A 17,130-nucleotide genomic window follows, 5' to 3' on the forward strand; every position below is an offset into this window, starting at 1 on the left:
GAGCTCAGCATGGCCAGTGCTTCAGGAAGGGGCAAGTCTGCAGCAGCAATTTCTGCTTCTTAACTGCCATGGGCCCCAGTGTCCAAGTTGTGATGCTGTTGCCCATAAGGCTGGGGGAGGTGCAGCGGCTCCAGGTACCCCCCGCAGGAATCTCTCAGGGGCCTTGCATTTGCTTTGGGCACCTCAGGACGACACCCTCCTGGGACACCTCTGGGTGACACCCACCTGGAATGCCTCATGGTGACACCTGGCCAGGGCACCTGGCATGGTGTGATACCCCCAGCAAGTACCTTGCTCCCATTTTGTAATAAATACCAGGTGTCTGGGCAGGGGCTGCTCCTGTTATAGGTGGTGGACAAGTTACCGGAAGGACAGGGTAAGAGCTCCTCACCTAGCCCAGGTGAGCTCCCAGGTGTGTCTGTGACTTCCCTTGCTCATACACAGCCCTCCACTTGCCCAGAAGGAGCATTGTGGCACCCGGGCCACCTCCAACACTGTCCTGTTGGGGGTCCTGTGTTCCCCAAGCCCCCACATCAGTGCGGAGCCTTGGATTTCACAGCCCAAGTGGGTATCTTGAGTGTAAGCTGGAGCAACTGTCAGACACCAACCTCTTGACAGCATTGGAGGTTAAACATGGATGAACTTGACATTCAGCCTATGGTACACATGTAAAATTCAATACCCTACAATTAGAAATGATCCACTCTTCTCGAGCCCACATGCAGCCCTTATGCCTTCCACATGACCACACATTAGGCCACTGGACAAGTCTCAAACATATCAAAGAACAGGTGGCAGCCCAGATTAGTGGAATCAGAGAATAGTGACAAAAATTCATGGCCAAATTCCCATAAGCTTAGGAAATTTAAGAAATTTTGTAAGAAATTCATACATCAGAGAAAAAAAAACTATGGTGGATATTAAAAGTAGCTGAAGTAAGTCATAATGAAAGTGTGTCTTCCCAGGGTCTGCAGAACACCAGCAAAGGAAAGGTTATAAGGAAGTGTGCAAGGGAAGCTCTTTGAAGGAAAGGACTTTTTAAAAAGGAAGAACCTGATCAATGAGGTTCAGAAATTTGGAGAAGAATAAACTCCTATCCCACCCCTTCAAAAAAAAGGAAGAGAAAGAGAGAAAAAAAAGAAAAAGAAAGGAAAATGGAAGGGAGGAAAAAAGGAAAAGAGGAAGGAGCGAGCCAGAAATCAAAGACATAATAAAGATTAATCAGTGTTTAAAATCTCTCTTTAAAAAACCAATGTGACAACTTCCCACAGGGTGGATTAAAGAAGAGAGAGAAGACAAAACTGTATAATATCAAGAATAGGGGCCGGGCAGATGGCTCAGTGGAATAAGCACTTCCCTGGCAAGAACAAGGGTCTGAGTTCAATCCCTGGTTCTGAGAAAAAAAAAAAAAAAAGAATAAAAGGATCCATGAGTAACAAACAACGCAGAAGAGAAGGTCAGGGATGCGCTGGTGGCGGTGTGGGCAGTGCAGGCAGTTTGGAAACATCAAATTTGAGAGCTGTGTGTGTCTCAGGAAAGCACAACTTGCTGAGACAGAGGCTAAAATCCTAAGTGAGTTAACAAAAGGGGTGGCGGGGGCAGAGTGCTTCCTAGCAGGTGGAAGGCCCTGCGTTCATCCCCAGGGCTCAGCTCCCAAACTCTGGCCACAATGAGCTCAACAGAAAGGCATTTGGAGATAGTCCATCACTCATTTGTGACAAAAAACCCTCATAAACTTGGAATAGATGGAACTTCCTGAAAGGGACAGAAAGGCCTCTGACCCAAAAAGTAACTCCAAAAGTCATTGCTATCGTGAGTCGCATCAGTGCAGAGTGAGACCAGATGTCCCTTCTGTACCATTGCTTCTGTTTAAAGTTATCTAGAGTTTTAGTCAGTGCACATATTTCTTTTTTTAATAGGAATGCAGAGAATTGGGAAGAAAGAAAAAACTAGATTCTTAGTTGAGAATTTGTCTACATAGAAAGTCCCTAAGACTGAAAGGCTACATGTTAAAAGTAATAATACAGTTGAGTACAAGAATGATATTTTAAATTAATTGAATATCTATATACAAGTAATGAACAAAAATAATTTTTAAGAAATTAAAATTGCAAGCCATCATGGTGCAATGTATACATATTTTAAAAGAATGTGTTTTAATTGATAAATACATGTAATTTTTATTAATCAACTAGATAAATGAAAAGTCATGATACCCCTGCCAAATATATATATATATATACACATATACATTATATACATTTATCTTACATATAACAATCTAAAAAAGGCTGCTCAAGAATCATATAGAGCAAGCAGTGCATAGCATTAAAACCTAAATAAATAAAAAGTGTCGGGGTGGATAGGAAATCTCAAAACTTACAAAGATGTTATCTTGGTTGCTTTTCTTTTGCTGCTAAGACAAAATACCCAACACCCCAAAATAAGGAAGGAAAGGTTTCTTTAGCTCACAGTTTGTGGAGGTTTCAGTCTGCAGTCAGCTGGCTCCAAGGCAGCTGAAATGGTACAGGGTCAACAACAGTTCAAGGTGGCAAAAGACAGCAAAAACAACTGGAGCAAAAAGGGGGGAGACTAAGCTTCTTTCCTCTCTTACACTGAATGCAGGTTCCCCACTCTTGGTGGGTTTAGCACCTACCCCATCTCCATGTCCTCCTCTGCACAGGCTCAGCATGTTTACAAAGAGAGGACCCCGGCCTCCTGCTCAGTCACCTAGTTGAACCTTTAAGCTTCTCAGGTCAACACAGAGAACAACACCCTGGAGTGGTAAGGGCATGTCCTCCACATCCCAGGGCATAGACCTGCTCAGTTACTTCTTTAAGCTTCTGGACTTCTCAAGTTGACACAGTGTATCAACCATTATAGTCAGCAAATTCCTAATTGATTTCTAGTAACAGGGAGGCCTTCTGTGTCACCTCATTAGTAATCAAAGAAAGAAAAATCAGAACTGTAGTGAGACACTTTACTTTTTTTGACTAGCAGAGATCAAAATCATGGGTGATGCTAAAGTGAAGTCAGAAAAAGAACTGTACAGTTCCTTGGAAGCAACTCCTATCCTCTGAAAAGGTGAAGACTCCTCTTTCTTGTGTGACCCAACAGTCACTTCCCTCTAGAAACACAACCAAGGCATCTCTTCACATGTGTGTTCAGAGATCCTAGAAAGGGCATCTATAAAGCAGGATCTGTCATAGCAAAGAATGCCTTGGAAGAATGACAAACCTTATCAATGAGAGAATCAATAAAATGTTTATGATATGTTTTTACAGTGGCATTGTATACAGCTACAAAATGAATGACTGGCAGTAACATAGGACAACTTGAATAAATCTATTTGGACTGTTCTGAACAGACTATTGTTTGAAAAACCAAATTGCAAAAGATGTAGATGGAATGATGCCACTTTCATAAACAGAGAAACGAGCAAAGCTAAACTGTAACGATTCCTGCACACAATTATAGTTTCCACTGAATATTATTTTTTCAATCCAGGGAATGATAAACACAGGACAATCTTTCAGACCAAGGCAGACAGAGGAGGCAGAAAACAAGTAGGGTAAGGTGCAAAAGTTATACCTGAGTACTTTAATTGCCAGGTGACTGTGTAATTTTAAGTTTCATTAACAAGAAGATCATATACTGAATGTTTTCCAGATAAATCTTGATCCATGTTCACAATCTTAGTGCAACTCTAATAGCATCTGATGACTCTCCCTAAGGCATGACAAAGATACTTGAATAATAAATTATAGAGTCACAATCATTATATACAACACACATATGTTACAAAGAATCAGATGAATATTAAAACTGTATAATTAAAATGAATGTGAAACAGAAATGAATACCAACAAGGCTGAGTTAGTGGAAATTTAAACTGCTACATCCATTCTAGCAAAAATCATCAGCAAAGTTTAAAGTTTCCACCAAAAAATCGCAGTAACTAAAAGATAAGAAACAACCTACATTGGCATCTGTTGGTGAGGGTGTACCTGTCAACACAGGTCTTATTGCTTTACTACCTCGCTTGCCTTTTACTAAGCATACTGATTCAGACACCTACTTCTGGAAAAGAAAGAAGAGGGAAGCTGTAAATAATCTTGGCCAGTAGTTACAGCCCCCTTACCCAAATCCTTTTGCAATCACTGTGCATTGTGACCATCGTGGGCAGATGTAGGAAGGTCCATTGAGGACAAATGAAACTTTAGGGGCAGTCTAGAGGGAATCTCAACTAAAGTGATCCACTTCTACTATAAATACATAAGCATGTACTCTTATTCTGATATTACCTCCTGATTATAAAACTTGTATTCACACCTTTACATAGTACTAGCTTAATTACCTTCCCTGTCTCTGCGCAGCTGTGCACACTCCTGGTGCTGACCCACAGATAATATTGTGATGCTAAATTTCCTTAAATAAGCCCAGGTCATGATAAAAAAAAAATATAAAGTCCATTAAGGTACTAATGCAAATTTCATTATTAAAGTCATCAATCTGGAAATAATTAAACCACCAAAACCTAAAAGCAACTTTCACCCTCAATTTTTGTACACTGTCCAGTGTAGGCTACAGAGTGAGTCACCCACTTACGGGACTTTGGGAAAACCATGGACCAAGCCTACATCCAAAGCACGTAAAGCACTGAGTCTCAGGAGACATGGCTCCAAGCTCCTGGCCAAAGCACCCAGGTGGCACTTGAAGCCCCACTCAAAGGGTGCCCAGAGGACAGCACACCTTGCTCAAACTGGTCACTCAATTTCTCCTCAGAAGGTCATGTGAGAATTAGGAAACCACATGGCCTATCTAGTGTTTCCCTCACTGGTGAAAATAGGACCTTCACTCTTAAGTCATACACCTTAGAAGCTCACAAAATTTAGCACCTCTCAAGGTTGAAGACTGGCAAGAATACACACCATCCAATGCCTATTTTCCTGACTTTAACCTTAAATAAAGGCCTGTCTACTATTTGGGCCTTTTGTAAGCTACAGGAAGGATCTTTGAAGATAGTCAAACTGCACGAACCTTACAAACCCACCTTGCTTTCTCATGGAGAATTGATGTTCCTCTCTGGCTTCCCTGCTAAGAAGTGAGCTTTGAGTCATCTACAGTTTTTAATTTAGGACATGGGTTCTGCCCTTGAGTCCCAGTAGTTTAGAATAAATAACAGTTTCCCATGCACAGTCATCCCTGGGAGTATACATGGAGAATTTTTTACAAGACCCTAAGGATACTAAAGTTCAAAGATGCTGAAATCCCTCAAAAAAAAAAAATATTGTAGCATCTATCTAGAATGCATCTGCTTCTTCCCGGGTACACCAGCCCACCTCTAGAGGGCTTACTGTGCCTAGCACAGTGCAAGTGCTATGTGGGGCACTAATATTTTTAGAGATCAACAACAAGGAAAAAAGTCTACATGCTCATTATAGAAGCAATTTTTTCCCAGACACTTTCATTCCATGATTGGTTGAGTGCATGGATACAGAGCCACAGGTTATACATCATTAGACAAAGACATCAAGCACAGGCTTACACGGAAACCTCTTCTCATCTACGCATACCCAGAGACCTATCACTTGGGCAGAATTCTCATCAAGATGCACCATTACCAAGCAGTGAAACTTGGGATTGGAGAAGGAGGTGAACAGTGCTTGGGTTCAGTCATTCTTTTTAAAAATAAACTCAGAATCAGCTCTAATGTCATGGTTTGGAGAGACACAGACTTGAGCCTCAGGTGAACTTGGACCTACATTGACCCTCTCTGTGCCTAAGTTTATTTATTAGTAAAGGAGAAATGTACTCCTTGGGTTGTTATGAGGATTAAAGGAATTAATACATGCAAGCTTCCTAAACATTGACTGGCGCTGAGTGAAAGGCAGTGTAAATTGCCTATGGCGTTGGTATTCTTGTGATGTTGATTTAACACAGAAATGAATAACCTACAAAATGTGCACTGTTGATCTATACAGAGAGCTATGAGGCCTGACTTGAACACATGGAGAAGCTCCAGGAGGAGATGGACTGGGCTTCCGTGCATACAGGTAGGAATCAGAGCCCCTGGGGCTCCACGGCCAGCTTCCAGACCTCACAACTGCTGCCTGAATAGAGCAAGAGGGCACCAGGACCACCCTGGTGCCAGAGGTGACCATGCAATGAGTTCACTTAGGGAGAAAGGGGACAAACACGAACAGAGAGTGCCACTTGCCCACACTGACAGCATTTCTCCCCTTCTGCACTCTGCACACCCATGTCCTTGCCGCTGCTGCCAAGTAGGGCCCTGGGGTCCAGGCCAAGGTGGTGCTATGGGCTGCGCTGCAGATGTGGTTTTCCCCCAGCCAAACTGATGCTGAAATCTGGGTACCCAAGCTGCAGAGTTGGGATGTGAGACTTTCAGGAAGGATTAATGTCTGTCACAAGAATAAATTTGTTCTCAGAGAGCAATTAATTCCTGTAAATGTGGGTGGTCACATAGCAGGTAAAGAAGTCCTCTATCCCCTTCTTCCTTCCAGTGTGGAGCTTTTCCACCCATGATCCCACCACATGATGCTATCTGCCATGCGACCCTCACCATGTATGCCCTCCCAAGCTTGAACTCTGCTGCCTCCAGACCTTATTTTGTAAAAATATACCACTCAGTCTCAGGTGTTCTGTTATAGTATCAGCAAGTAGAGTAAGACAATTTGCAATCTCAAGTTGTTAAACTTCAAGGCTTAAGATGGAGAGAGGTATGCCAAGAAGTCAGGAACACTGGAGGCCATACTCTAAAAGCAGAGGCACCTCCCCCAGCAGGCTCCTGACTGCCACACAGGCCAAAGCAGAACGAGGACTTTGCAGCTCCCTCAGTGCCTGCCCCAGTCTGGCACTGGCTGTCCTGGAGAGCAGGGGATCATGGGGAGAAGTGGAAGGGTTCTGCAGAGCACCAGAGCTAAGGCTGCAGTGTAAGAAACGAACAGATGATGCTGGTGGAACTAGAGCCAGTGGAGCAGGGAAAATAGCAGGTAAACACAAGTCCACAGAAAATATTCAAAACATGCAAAGACTCAGAAGAGGACATTATAAACATTAAATAGGGATAAAGGCTTATGAAAATGTATAAATAAAGAGCACAAAATTGTGTAAATAAGGGACCTTATTGAGGAGATGTGTGAAAGAAAGAAGATAACAGGAAAATCAATGAACTCTGAACGAGCACCTTTCCCTGATCTCTCTCAAAATCCTCCAGACAGAAAAAAAGAGTGGAAAGAAAAAAATAAATGTCAAGAAGCTCTGAATCAAAGCATCAATATGCTGTGACTAGAGCACTGGTAAAGGGAAAGAGATTAAAGAAAGGAGTAAAATATTTGGGGACTATAATAATATAGTTTCTCAAAAATAAAGATGAAAGTTTCAGATTGAAATTATGACATAGATAAAAAGAAATTACCAACAGAGTGAAAAGACAACCCACAAATTTGGAAAAAAACTTTTTTTTAGCTCACATATTTATTTATTTATTTATTTATTTATTTATTTTTGCCATAGTTTTATTGATAAACAAATAGCAATGAGACAGTTTCAAATCAAATCAGTAGGACAGTTTCAATAATTAACACACTGCATACATTCTTCTTAGTGGTTAATTGCTGTACAAGATGCGGACTTGAGATCTTATTTACAAACACCATTAGAACAAATCATTCTATTCATTAAGAGAATGTAACTATATATCTATCCTAACCACTCTGAATACACAGATACAAAATGGACATTCATCTGTATACCCTTTTTTTGTTAAGTTCTGTTATTTGAATATTATAGGTGTGTAAACTCAGCAAAATATTCTAAAAGAGTCCAGTAGCCCATAATAGTATTGGGTCTTCCGCTTCACTGGCAATGTCAGAAATTGTTGACCTGAGTCCCCCACAGCTCAACATAACAGCATGGCTTTATTTCTTATATTTCGTTTTTATACTTTTCTGCTGGATTGTTAAGACCAAGGTAAAGCAGAACCTATGCAACAAGAGTTGTAGCTTTTGGGTTTGATAAGGTCAGTGAAATCCCCTCAGGATTTATCCTGAGATCCTGTACCTCAGATTGTAGAACCTTTGTCAGTGTCAGACATGTGGATGAGTCACGGCCAATGCTTGGCCAATGTGCTCTCTATGAAAGCCTGAGAGAATGTTTTCTCACCATGTAACTCTCCTTAGGCACACTCTACACCATCGATCACTTTCCTCTTTGGCCCCATAATCTCCTTGGTCAGAAAATTCCGGACATTACCGAGTTACATGACGTTACAGTACAAGTTCTCATATGTCCTGAGTCTTAATTGACCTTAGAAGGCTAGGGCCAAAATGTTGGCTTTCCCTGCAGCCCTCTTTTTTCTCTAATTTGGTCTGCAAACTTAGGTTGTTAACCATCCAGAAGACAAGCTTGTTGTTATTATCGAACAACTTAGACTGTTAAGCTTAACCTCACTATCTGTCTGCATATCAAACATCTTAGGCATAATATGGAACAGGTATTTTTCGAAAAAATCTTAACTAAGAAGCATTTAGACAAAGGTCTTCTATATAGAATTTATAAAGAACTAAAAAATCATTAGGTCCCCAAAATTTAAACACACAATCCAGAAATGGGCATCCAAGATGAACACACACTTCTCAGAGGACAATATGCAAGAGGTAAATAAGTACATGAAAAACTGCTCCACATCACTAGCCATTTGAGAAATACAAATTAAAACAGCACTGAGATGCCATCTCACCCCACAAAGAATGGCTATCATAAAAAAAAATCAACCAACAACAAATGTTGGAGAGGCTGTGGGGAAAAAGAAACCCTTCTCCACTGCTGGTGGGAATGTAGACTGGTGCAACCAATATGGAAATCAGTGTGGAGACGCCTCAAAAAACTAGGACTGGAAATCCCATTCAATCCAGCTATCCCCCTACTGGGAATTTTCTCAAAAGAACTGAAAACATCATATCATAGTGATATATGTGCACCTATGTTTATAACAGCACAATTCGTGATAGCCAAATCTTAGAAACAACCAAGATGCCCATCACCTGAGGAATGTATGAAAAAAATGTATGTGGTGTTTTTATATAATGGAGTATTACTTATATATAAGTGGATATCACTAGAAGTTATACTCGTACGTGAAATAAACCAGACCCATATATGTAAATATCGTACAGTCTCCCTAGTGTAAGAACTCAAAAGAAATAAAAATTGAAAAGTATAACATAACTAAATGGAAAGTGAGAAATTAAGGATTAAACAATGAAGAGAGGGCAAGGAGAAAAGCTAGGAAACATGGCAGGGGAAAAACCATACATTTATACACACAAGATGGTTAAGTCAATGGTCCTGAGAATCTCCATCAGGTTTTTGAAACTAGCAGTTAATTGGTAGGATTCTCATCCTGACCAATTTTATATGCTAATATCTGTGAACTAAGCAACTATGCTGAGGATAGAAATGTGTAATACTAAAGCCATGCTTAAAATACCTGTCATTTTGGCCTTCTAAATGTCTACTGCTTCTAATGTCATATAAATTATTGCTATACTCTCTTTAAAGTAAATGTTTGTAAAGAAAAAAAGTAATAAAAGAAAGCAAGAGAGAAGAAAAAATATATATACAGGAGCAAATTCTAAGGACATGCAATAAAAATTTAATAACATCACAGAAAAAAAGGAAACTCTAAGAGTTTTCAGAGACAAAATGGACCTCCGTGACTAAGGAAAATGAATCCTGCTGTTCCGGTACTTTGAGATCAGCAGCTACATGTAGAGCTACAACAGGAGGCTGGCACACAGGACAGGAGGCAGTGGAACCATGCCGAAATGCAGGCAGAAGGAAAGGGTTTTCTGTCATGTGTCACCTCAGGATCTCTGAAAACACTCAGGAGAAATACTTCATTGAAAAGAAAACTTCCAGAAGCCAGAGAAATATATTAGAAATTGCTGTTTAAATAGAACAAATTTAAAAGTCTGCTACTTAAATATGGAATTATCAAAAGAATGAAGTATTATCTCTTTTTAAAAATCCTCTCTTTTCTCCAGTTTGAAAGATGTTTTTAAAAATTTACTTATTTGATACTGGGTCTCACTATGCAGCTCAGACTTGTAGTGATTTTCTTGTCTCAGCCTCCCCAGCTCTGGGATTACAAGCACACTTCATCACACCGGGTCTTGGCCAGGTCAGCACTCCCAGGGGCAGGGCCGGAGCAGCGTATGGTGCCAGGGATTGAACCCCAGCCCCTGCGCTTGCCTAAGAAAGCATTTAGTCTGCAGAGCTATCTCATCAGCTCTATATGCTGTATTTCTAATTTTAAAATAATTACAAATGCATGTACATATTTAGGATGTAACATCCTGTAAGTACTGATACAGGGCTGGAGGTGGAGACAGGCTTGTCAGATGGGGGCCCTCGGGGTGGAGGACTAAGCTCATTTCCGGAAAGACTCAGTGTTGCTGCATTTGTGATGCCTACAGGGAGGAGGTCATGGGGTGGTCATTATAGATGGGGCGTAACAGCAGAACCACAAAAATGAGCTGATCCAATTTTAAATGGGCAGAAAAAAATTCAGTCTGTCTAATGTTAGAAGAGAAAAATAACAAACAGCAAAAGGTACAGTAAAGGCAAAAGGGAAAAGTATGAAAGAAATTATAAAATGTATAAACAGAAAGAATATCTTTGTGGCTCTGAAGCAGACAGTGATTTCTGAAGTAAGACACAAAGGAGAAGTTGGTAAATGTATCTCACTGAAATAAAGAAACTCTACATTAATAGAGTGAAACTGCAACTCACACAGTGGGAGAAGGTAAGTCATAATATATGTAATTGATCTAGAACTCATTTCCAGAATACAGTCTCTGAATATAAGAGACTTTGGGGGGACATTTAGATCACATATGTTCACCAGAAGACATATATTAGAATGTTCATAGCTTCCCAAATAGAAATAATGAAATGCAGGAAATCATTACAATGCCCAGAACTAAGGAGAAAAATAAATTACATACTTATACAATGGAATTCTATACATAATGAACACTAAGAATCAGCATCTAATAATGTAGATGAATCTCACAAACATAATATGAGCAAAAGAAGTCAGAAACATTCATGTAAAGGAGAAAAGATGTTAAATTGGCTGAGGCTCATCGGAGTCAGGATAGGGGTTTCTGTTGGTGGAGGAGTGATGGAGAGGGGGTGCAGGGAGTTCAGGGGTGCTGGGAATGATGAAGGCTTTTCTACAGGCACATCCTGCTATTCTCGGAGAGGCGTGCTTTTTGTGTACCACTCTCCCCACGAACCTGATCTTCTATAAAGATAATGCAGGACATATAGAGCAGGGTATCTCACGAACTGCAAAATAGAAACCACTGGTGTTGGAATAATTTACTTACGTGGTATCTTGTTCACAGGTCAAAGATATATTTTAAAAAGATATTTGTAAAAGTAAAGGATATAGTACACGAGAGACCAATGCAAACAAGATAGCGATTTTATCATTGAATAAACTTTAAGGGCAAATTACAGAAGGAAGAAATGGATCATGTTGATACAGGGAGAAAAACTGATCTCCGGTGGATAATCCCAAACGACATAGGGAAAAATGATCTCTCCACCTGACCTGCAAGAGTTCCTGTTCTCTAAAACTGAAGAATGAATTTTAGGAACAAACGGAAGTTATGAGCAGAATATATTTATTGAGAGAAAGAAAGATCCTGTCCAAGAAAGAGAGAGGAAGGGGGCCAGAGCCCGTTGTTTCCTGGGAAGCTGTCTCTTCCAGGGACTTTTATAGTGTAAAACCATGCGGGGCTAAGGTGGAGAGAATGGGAACTCCCCTAAGTGGGCAGGAGGTGGGACAAAACTATGGTCAACCAATGGGATTACAAGCACCATTGCTCAGGTAAAACTGATTCAGTCCAGGACCAAATAGGGAAGTGAGTTACACAGCCAGTGGGCATGAATGTAGAACAGGACTTTATCAGGTAGCCATCCAGTAGTAGTCCGACTAATGATTTTTGGTCTCCCTCAGGGTGATGATCAATCTTGAATGCCAATCTTTAGGGAGGTCGGCATTTGTTTGCTCTTTGGTCTTTAGGTCTGGCTCACAGCAGGAGCATCCGTCCCTCCCACAGTCGTAAGGTAACTTGTCTTTTGTGCTGTCTCCTTTGAGGGCCTGGCCCTGTCTGACTGCCTATAAAATTTCTATCTAACTTGGCTGCCTACAACAGTATCTACACTGTGAACAAGAAAACAAAGACAGTACAGCCAGAGCTCCTCCCTCTGCAGGCACCTAGAAACGCAATCTCAAATATACAAGGCCACAACGGGAAGACCCACAGACAGAAGAGAAGTTATAGATGGAGACTGTCACGCATCGATTTTAAAGATGTAGACAGACTTTATCATCATTTCCTCTGACATTTCATTGGCACGAACTTAACCATACGATCTTATCTACTTGCAAAGAGGCTGTCGTCTCTCACTGTGTGTCCTGTGTAAAATAGAGCTAATAGGGGAGAAAAAAGTTCTCAGTACAGCAAGTAACAAAATACTGACTATTTTAAGAGATTAATACAATGGATTCTAGCAAGATTGACTGAAGAAGTAAGGAGGAAAACATAAAGACTGTGACCAAATTGAGTTTTTTAAAACAATTAATGAAGATCTACATCAATAAAATTAGTAACATCAAAGAAGTGAAAACATGCTGGTAAAGTATAAAATGTCAAATTTAAAACAAGAAAAGACAAAGATAGAATAGCCACAAAGACTGAAAAGTGATCAAAGATGGTCTTCCTTTTAAAAAAGTTTACATAGTGGCGCATACCTGTAATTCCTGCATTCTGGGAGGCTAATGCAGGAGAATTCCAAGTTCAAGCCCACCCTGGACAACTTAGTCACTTAGTAAAACTTCACCTCAAAATGAATAAGATAAAAACAGCTGAAGATATAGCTTAGTGTGTTTAATCCCCAGTACTGAAAAACAAGTTCATGGTTATGTGATATTAAAAATGAGTCCTACCAAATTTTACAGAAGCAAATGATTCTCACAAAAATTTTTACAGTAAAAAATTGAGTAGAATCTGTTCAACTCATTTTTAACCAAAGTTTATGTCATCTGGATACCAAAACCAGATAAAAGTGCAAGAAAATATATTCATATGTGAGTGTGTGATTGTACATCAAAATTAGCAAATCAAATTCTACTGCTTCTTTAAAAAACAATAAACTATATCAAATAGGATTTAACCAAGAAATTCAAGAATGGTTTAAAATAATAAAATCTAACAATATAATTCACTATATTTGTGGATAGGAAGAGAAAATTATATGGCTATCTGAATAGACACAGAAAATGCATTTAGTAGCATTCAATAATATTTGTGGTATTTAAAATCTCCAAATTTCTCTCAGCATTGAAAACATGAAGTGAAATTGTCCTGACTTCCAGATAAAATGATTAACTGAATAGAAAGCACCACAGAATTCGAACATAATACTAAAAATTAGTAAGAATGTTATGTCATATTTGAATACAACACAACTGCAAAAACCAATGGCTTTCTAACAACAAAAATAAATTTTTTTTGGTGGTACCAGGGATCGAACTCAGGATCTTGTGCTTGCCAGGCAAGCACTTATTCCACTGAGCTATCTCCCCAGCCCACAAAAATAAATAATAAGATGCACTCAAATATTAAGATACCATTCACAATAGCTGTTCCATTGTCTAGAAATCTCCTTAATGAAAAGTGTTCAAATCACTTACAAAGACATAAATATCCCACGCTGACATGAATGAATGCAAAGACCACTACATTTGTGTGTGGAATATTAACCACTGTAAGATGACAGTGGTCTCAAAATTAATGTGTGGTTTAACACAATGACAGTATAATATCAGATGAAGCTTTGGAAGCTTCACATACTGATTTTAAGCTTTATGTAGAAAAATTGCAACCCACAAATAGCTAAGAAAGTTTTTTTAAACTAACGGTAGGTGGCTGAGGTTGGGATGAGGGTCCTTAGGGGAGGGAAGTGCTCCTAAAGTGTGTATCATTTCTAAGGTCTTATCTATTGTTTTTATACACTCTTTAAAATAAATTTTAAAAAATAAGAAAGACAAAGAAAAAGTGTCAAAGTTTATTGAAAGGAAGAGTCAATATTTTAACTGACCCATCTTAGTTAGTCTGAGTAGTCTGAGCAACAAATTTGATAACAATTCGTAATATGGCAACCATGGTTAATTTCCTGGTCTTGATTTGAAATCCTTCACCACTTTTATTGTCTTAGGGTGCTTTGTTTTTTTCTTAGTTCTCGTTTTTTTGCTTTTGTTATTTTTCTCTTTGAAACACACACACACACACACACACACACACACACACACACCTGTGGATGTACGACATGCTTCCAAAGGCCTCTCCCCACAAGGACTTGGAGTATAAGACAGTCCTTGGCCAGCCAGAGTGTAGCTCAGCAGGTTCCATCCCCAGAACTGAAAAGAGAAAAAGCAAGAGCTTCACTTACATCACAAAAACCTATTTCTTACAGTCCTTCTTAAGGCTGCTGTTTGAAGATGCTATCTCCTTCTACTGTACTTGTCCTCTCCCTCTGTACTCTGCGCTTCCAGTGTTAGGATTTTTCCATGCTCCTGATGGCTGGTTCATTACCTTCTGTATCTCATCCTTCTGTCTTCCTGTACTCCAATTGGGGATTTTCTTTCAACTACCTTCCAGGAGTCTGAGTTCAGCTCCTCCCTTCCTCCATTGCTCCAGGACTGTATGGCTGGCGAAAGGAATCTGAACTCAGCTCCTGCCTTCTTCCATCTGCCTTGGACAAAGGCAGTGGTTGGTGGTAAGAGTCAGAGATAGGCTCCTCCCTTCTTTGATCAACCCAGGCCATTGCAGCTGGTTAGAGAAGTCTGAAATTTATCCTTCCTTCCACTGGAAGGACTTAGGGGCTAAGGACCTGTCAGAATGCCAGCAACATGATAGGACCCTGAATAAGGTGAAAACAAGGAGTTGATGGAACTAGAGGTGTGGAAATGTCTCATTCAACAGTGGTAATATGAGCCAACAGGTGATCAATTAGGAGAAGCAATGTGTTGTGCTAGGAGACAAAGACATGAGGAATGGAGGCAGATGAGTAACTCCACCCCCTTCTCTTTTCTTGCATTCTCTCTCTCTCTCTCTCTCTCTCTCTCTCTCTCTCTCTCTCTCTCTCTCCAACAAGCACTGGGGAGAACTCCAGCTGGAGAAAACTAGCCTCATTCCCCAAATCCAGAAACAAAGATTAGACCCAAACACAGCAAAAATCTACCCACAATCTTGGCCAGAGTAAACATTTTTGGGATCTGACTTGGAACTACTACAGATAGACACCACAGGAACTTCACTACTTTCATTTTTCTCTGCCTGATTTGTTTCTCTCTTGGTATTTGACTGGATTAGTGCTTTATTGTATTCTTCTTTTTGTTTTTATTGTTTCTTTTTTGTTTACCCTTCTTTTTTTTCTCTCAATTCTGTTCTGTCCTGTTTTGTTTTTCCTTCTGTATATTGTTTGTTCAGTGTGGGAGGATATTTTAGTTTACTGTTATTTTTTATTTTTCTTTCATTTCTTGCTTCTTTTCTTCTTTTCTCTCTTGTTAATGATTTAGATCTCTAAACTTTCTTTTTGTTTTATTCTATTCATCCTCTTCCTCTCTTTAGTCAACTACCTTGCTTGACTTTATACTTTCATGTGAGTAAATATCATCTCTTCTCTTTCTGTTTCACTCCAAAACTCCTAGATCTTCTCCTCCAATCCTTCCCTCCTCTGTCTTACAACTACCTGAAACCTGGATGATCATCCAGTCCCCTCCAACCATGACCCTACTATATTTAACTTCATTAATCTCTCCATCCTACCTACTATCTGTTTGAACACCTCCTCACAATGGGGTAGAATCACTCTAATAGGTGGAAAATCATAGAATACAAGTTGGTATAAATTGGATTATATTATATTTCTGTAAACCTTCCTCCTCTGGTTGTAGGTATCAGGCTAATAGTTACCACAGTTTGTCAGTAGCCAGGCTGTACTTGAGTCTATTGTTATTGTCAGTTGAACTACTTTAACCAGGATGTCATATGTGCTATAACTAGTTTATCCCTCCTGTATGACAACACTTCAATTTTAAGGGGTCATAACCATCACCATAGTGCAGTACTGAAGGAATAGACCCGGAACCAAATAGATGGCAAATCCTTCTTTTAATATATTGAGAAGGTAGGTTCTTGAGATATACATAAATACCAAGAACCATCTATACCTAAAAGACATCTGGAGGGAAAGATACCTCCTAGGAAAGCCTTGATATTAGTGATCAGGTTATCTAGCATAAGAAATTTACAAGCCTCAAAGCATAAAACAAAATAAAATAGAAAATGACAAGATAAAGAAGCAAAATGAGGGATGGCCAGATAGCTCAGTAAACTAAAGCACCTGCTTAGGCAGAGTGCAGCATCCAGGATTCAATTCCCAGTGTGCTGTGCTGGCCCTGCCCCTGGGGCATGCTGAGATGAGGATTGGGATGGAGCATGATGATGCATGCCTGTAATCCCAGCACTTGGGAGGCTGAAAATAGGAGGATCACTGTGAGTCTGATCTACATAGTGAGACCCTGTAGACCCTGCAAATCCTGTAACAAATACATTTAAAGAAAGAAAGAAAAAGAAGCAGCCACAAAATGGAAGCTCAAAGGCCCAGCCCACTCAGGAGAAGTCTAGAACACAAAGAAATAGAGGAAATTCAAAGGCAAGAAATTAAACTTTTTGAAAAATAACAGCTAAAGTGAAAAAAATGGAAAAGGCCATAGAAAAAATAATCTCTAAAGTGCAAAAATGAATGACTATGGAAATGAAAGACATTGAAGTGAACACAGACAAACAAATAGAACAGCTCAGAAAAATGATGGAAACCTTTAATGCTGAACATAGACAAGAAATTGAATCAATGAAACAAAAGAGAAATACAGGTGATTAAAAGCTTTATTAAAAGTATGTGCAGCAGGGCCAGTGAGATAACTCAGCAGACTAAACACCTGCTTAGGCAAGCATAGGGACCAGG

This window comes from Octodon degus, unplaced genomic scaffold (genome assembly GCF_000260255.1).
Source record: "Octodon degus isolate 3935 unplaced genomic scaffold, OctDeg1.0 scaffold00285, whole genome shotgun sequence".
NCBI classification, from domain to species: Eukaryota; Metazoa; Chordata; class Mammalia; order Rodentia; family Octodontidae; genus Octodon; species Octodon degus.